At 35.5% G+C, this 6,000-nt stretch overlaps 1 long non-coding RNA gene across 1 annotated transcript; it reads right to left on the bottom strand.

The window, feature by feature from the left end:
* Positions 1-845: 845 nt before the first annotated feature.
* Positions 846-4,612, bottom strand: LOC113309246. The gene is made up of 3 exons (XR_003340461.1): positions 4,531-4,612; positions 3,141-3,209; positions 846-1,105 (listed from the first exon to the last, which is right to left on the bottom strand). It is a non-coding gene; the product is annotated as an uncharacterized LOC113309246 (long non-coding RNA).
* Positions 4,613-6,000: the final 1,388 nt, after the last annotated feature.

Below are 6,000 nucleotides of genomic sequence, written 5' to 3' on the forward strand. Positions count from 1 at the left end.
TTGTCTGTCATTACTGAAACTGAGCTTATAGGGAATGTTTTCCTTAATCAGACCTCGGGAGACTAAAATCCTGATAACATAACTACCTTGGAATAATCCCCTCCTTCAAACTGCAAGTAAAAACTCTGAAGGGTTTCGGAAATAGTCAATGACTATCTCATAACCCCAGTTATCTTCTTCTCAGATGCCTTTGCACAACAAGAATTTTTCCTTAATGCTGGCTAATTTAATTTATTTATAACTGAAGAAACATGATAAAATTGAAATCTTAAGCTTAAGCTTAATTGTAAATTCAATCTTTTCAAATTACAGATCAATAAGAAACATATTTCATAGAATTAGCAAAATCTTGAATAAATAAATTTTATTGCTTCCTGATAAAATTCAATCATGATCTTGATTGAAAATTTAAATTCCATATCAAAATTAAGGAACAAGGATTTGATTAATCCATAACTGAAGAACCATGATAAGTTTTCAATCTTTCAAGATCTATAGAGAGGTTAATTTAAAAACTCAAGCATGACACCTACAGAAGAATAACCTCAATTGTAAATTCAATCTCCTGAAATTACATATCAATTAGACACAGATTTGATCCAATTAAAAATATCTTCAATGAATTGATTGTTTCCTGATAAGATCCAATCATGAGATTCATAAAAGAAGAAGTATTAAATCTTGATTGAAAAACATACCATGAAATCCAATTGAATGTTTAGAATGCATCAATCAGAGAAACAGGAGAATAAATTAGAGAACCCTAAAGGAACAACAATACAAGCAGCAGAGCCAGCCGCCTAATCACAATCACACAAGAGAGGGATATGAATTGGAATGCTGTTTGTCAAAATCTTTTATTCATTAATTACTTATCTGTTCGGGCCAATTTTTAGATGGGCCATACAAGAGACTGTTCGGGCCAATTTTTAGATGGCCATACAAGAGACTCGATCCTTATTTTCTTACACTCTAACACTGAAAAAAAGAAGAAAAAGGAGGAAGTTGGTGTTGCTGCTCATTAGGACATACACCAATCTTTTTCCCAACTAGGGGACTCTTGCTTCCTTTGCACAGTGTGGATGTAAAGCAGTCTTGCAGGTACCTGAATGATCAGCAGAAAAACAAAATGGGTTATGATAGAAACATTATTAACATAACTTGATATTAGGGTACAACATTCGTATGTGGTGAAAGTGTATATTCATAAACATTTGAGTAGATTTACAAATACCATAACAGCATAAATGCAATGGTTCAGAACCTATCCGGTAATAAAAACATAGGGTACCAACTAGGGGTGTAAATTCGGGCAGGCCGGGCCGCCCGACCTAAAAACTAAGACAGGCCGGGCAGGTCAGGCTTAATATTTGTGTGCCCGTAAACAAATTCAGGCCGGACAGGCCGGGCACAAGTAGATAATTTGCTACCCAAAGCCCACTTTTTATACGGGCAGGCCAGATCGGGCCGGACAAGCCATTATATTTTTTATTTTTTTTAAGTTTAAATTTTCAAATGAACGATATTAAATACAATATCCTTTTCTTTCCAACATCGCATATCGTAAGTGGTAGTATAATTTTATATTTAAATTACACTGACAAATTTTTAATTTTAGCCTATAATAAATAATTAATTAGAGTACAATAAACTTTCTAATAAGAAAATATATTACCATTAATGTTTTGAAAAGGTTAATTATAAGTAAAAACAATTATATATTTTATTTTTCTTGACACAAAATTGACAATTATAAAATTGTAACTTTTAAGTCTTTTTAAGAGGATATTAAATGATTAATGGCACATAGAAGACTTTCAGGCCGGGCATCATAATTAACCGCAAAGCCCGAGACCGCCCAATAATTTAATCCAGATCGGACCGGGTGGTCCATGACGGGCCATAACAGGCTTTGGGCTACTTCGGGTACAGGCGGGCTCGGGCGGATACAGGCAGGCCGAGTATTTTCGGGTATTATTTACACCCTTAGTACCAACTACCAACAGAATCAATCTGAGATGTTTGTTCAAAGTAACAGTTAACAATCTCTGAATTACCCAATACCTTTTCAACCTACCAAGTCATCGAAAATGTAAATATTATCCTCCCCAAAAATCATTACTTGCGACATATTCCCATCCTATTGAACTCAATTAAAATCAACAGTAAACCCAAACTACTGCTGAAATATTTAAAAAGGTTTAGGTTCAGAATAAAACCAACTTTTTGTACGGGACATCTAGAGGACAATGACAGCATCGACAATCTCGAGTAAATACTAAGTTTGCTGGCTACAGGATGGTCCGTGCCCAATGGTGACCATGTATAAAATATTGATTAGTGTTGAATCAATATATCTTGCTTTATGTCTAGGGTGCAAACTCATCGACAATTCACATGAATTTAGTTTTTTGTAAGGCCCGGTGACAAACATACAGAAAACACCATCACATTCATATCTGGAAGATGAAAATTAAGAAAACACTAACTGATCATGTAACATTCACTGTTTCCCGTAAAATGCACACAATCAAAGAACACTTTAGGTGGTGAATGAAACCAACAAACTTTAATGTCACCTTAATTTCCTTCTTTCTTGTAAAACTCAGAAAGTAAGACTATGAACTATGAATGAAATATAAAGTAGTATGGTTTTGTGTGTTATTTTGTTGGTGAGCATAAAATTTTGCTTAATAGGTAAGGATAAAAGAACTGTCTAGTATTTGGACAAGAGAAAATAACACATGTGACTGCAAGAATTTTCCACTTAAATTACTGCTTAGCGATGAACGTTCTATACTACAAAAATAAATGCTCAGTAAGGGGGTATGTATGCTTACACCTTAATAACTTACATTACCTACAAAAACGTGATAATGATATACAACCATTTTGTATTGAGCATTTACATAGGCAACACATAGTATAAACTGGATCATGCATGTAAACTTGCCATGGTAGAGATATAGAAGTCTTGGAAAGCAATAAAATCCATTCTACTGAATAAAGGTAAGAGGACCTACTCCACCATTACCAACAAAATGAGAAAAGAAAAAAAAAGGTGGTAAAATTTATCTTAGAGTACCCAGCAAAATGAAACACATAAGGTGGCAAAAGGAGTAGGAGTACACATGACGAACCTCGCAAATGAAAAAAGTGATAAGAACATATGACCAGCCAATGTTCCCACAAGCATCACATGGTTGATTCTGCAAAATAAAACGATAATGTATCACAGTATGAAATTGACAATACGCATGACCCATGTTTTAGGTATGAATCCAGCAGAAAAAAACTTCTGAAATAAACCAAGTGTTTATAATTATTCAAACACAGAGAATATCAAACTAATCTTTTAGGTATTATTATTGGCACTGTCAAACTAATACCTCTCGTGGAATCTTGCCATGATGATTAAAGTCACAATTTGAACAGACTAGTATCAGTATCACCACAACTAGATTTCTAGCTAGCACTTTTTTCCTGCTTTCCACTTTTTTATTTTCTGTGTATAAGATCCTAAGAATCACTCAACCTTCACTTCCTGAACTTCTTCAGTCACTCTTAAAGTTCTTTCTTTTCTAGTGTTTTGGACTTGTGAAGTGGAGAAACACTTAAAGAGGAAACCAAAGAGTTTACTCCCCTCATAAAGAGGGTTGAGAGAGGAAGTCTGGACTCTGGAGTTTGCCAGCAATGTGGGAATGAAATGTTGTGAGATAGAGGTGTACAATGAGTGCTTTGGGGATTACAATGAACTTGTGTGCTCTATTTGATTCCTATAAAATTACACTAACAAAATTATATGTAGGCCGTGTCGGCCGGTACCCGTATCAGCCATTTTTCTAAATGCCAAATTGGATTCTCCAGTACGTATCGGTGTCAGACTCCCCTACCAGTATCTATGCAACCCAGAAAGGAGGTCATTGTTCAAATTGATCACTGAGCCTAGTCTTGCATACTTTTCTAGCTCTTGGTTATGCTGTGCAATAATTATTAAACTAAAATGCTGAACAAGCTTGGATTGGAAATCACAAAGCCATAGAACCTACTAAAATTTCTTAATCATATATGCATAATATACAAATATTGGTTCTCATGAACTAGTAATACCAACAATCTAATGTCATACTTAAACTAAAACCTCCATAAATGCATCTAAATTTAGATACCCAAGTGAATCTGGGACCACGAAACCCTATGCAAAACAAGAATCTTCTTAAAGACCCCAAGTCCGAAATAGAAGATTTGGGTTTGATTTTGGTCTCCTCCCCTTCTCTCTGCTCCTCTCAAACAAAGAAAATGAAGAGACCATTTCTTGATGATCAACTAATCAACAGTATTTAAGGTGAACAACTCAATAAGATTATAAAAACTCAACTCCAATTAAAAAATTGTAATGACAAAAACAAAGACTTCGAAACCCCTTTTGCTTCAGAAAAAAAACAAAACCCATTTTGCTTAAAAAAAATGAAAAATTATATAATTTATCTCCAAACCCCATTCAAGTAGAAGAGTTATAAGGGTACATACCAATATCTCTTCCTATTTGATCATTGGAGTCTCTTCTTCGTTTTCAAGTTTTTTATCGCTCCATTGAAAACACTACTCTCAATACATGTCTTACACCATGTTTGTTTACTCCTGACTCATCTGAGTCGTCTGGATCTGAATCATCTGCATCTGAGTGAAATCACCTGACTCATCTGAATCTGAGTCGATATGTTTGTTTTGAGTCAGATCTGACTCATCTGACTCGGAAATAAGTGAGTCAGTGGTTTGGTCCCATGAGTCAGGGGTATTTTGTTACCTGACTCAAATGAGTCCGAGTCAGGGGTTATGTCTGAGTCAGAGGTCGAGTCAGATCTGACTCAAAATGGAAAATAAACGGTCTGACTGCTGACTCGGTCCGAGTCAGGGGTTAACTCAGATTCAGACGCCGAGTCAGCTGCAAACAAACATACTTTTTTTTTTTTTTTTTCTTTTTTTTCTTTTAAAAGGGAGGAATAGTGATTAGGTGAATGTCTGAGTTGTTTTATAAGAATGAGAAACTCATCCTCGTTTGTCTGATGGTTACTGACATTTTTGTCTTATGCAGTTCCATTTGTGTGAAACAATTGGGGTCAAAAAGGCTCTTTCAGAAACAAAGTTGGGTCAATTTTTTTGTTTGATTGCAGGCAGGCAAAGGAAAAATGACAAAAATCACCGTACACACCGAAAAATAATAATTAGGGTGATCGGAAGTGGCGTCAGCCACCACCACACATTTTGATTATGTCTCCGCCCTTGGAGAAAACAGATGGCCACTTAAGTTTATTATGTGAGTGTGGAGGAAGGTTGGGGGATGATCTTTTGGGGGTGATTAGCATTTCGTTGGGCGATTGTAAGTGTTCTTTTCTTTCTTTTCTTTAGGTTAACGCCCAAAATGATCCGGAAAAATCCCGCAAGGGGATCGGACGAATGAGGGGAGAACCCTCTAACATTAGGATTATAAATGGACAGAGGTGGGTCTCCCTATTTGTGTGTTACAACAGTAATCGTGGGATTTTTTCCGAAACATAAAGCATTTTCGTACATAAGTTTAGAAATGCACAAGTCAAAAATTGCCACATGGCAGCTGTCTTGAAGATTGATTTATTTTTTTATTTATAACTACAAAATAACCATCGTGCACGTCACATGGCAGTTGTCTTGAAGATTGATTAATTTTCCTATTTATAACTACAAAATAACCACCGTACACGTCACATAATCTTAAAGCAGAAGCAATGAAGTGGTACATAGTTTTAGCTCATGCGCTATACCTAATGCATTCAGGACAAACTTACAAAGATATGATGTGGCAATGGCAAAATTGTCGAATGGTAGTTCCTTTTTTTCTTTCGACGCAAAGATAAATTTTATTTATTAGCTCCCTGAACAAAGTTTGCATGCAGGTGCTCTTCTAGGACACTAGGTGGCTTATCATACTAAATATTTGATATGTTATGCCTTCAGACTAAC

Source organism: Papaver somniferum, chromosome 9, assembly GCF_003573695.1.
Source record: "Papaver somniferum cultivar HN1 chromosome 9, ASM357369v1, whole genome shotgun sequence".
NCBI classification, from domain to species: domain Eukaryota; kingdom Viridiplantae; phylum Streptophyta; class Magnoliopsida; order Ranunculales; family Papaveraceae; genus Papaver; species Papaver somniferum.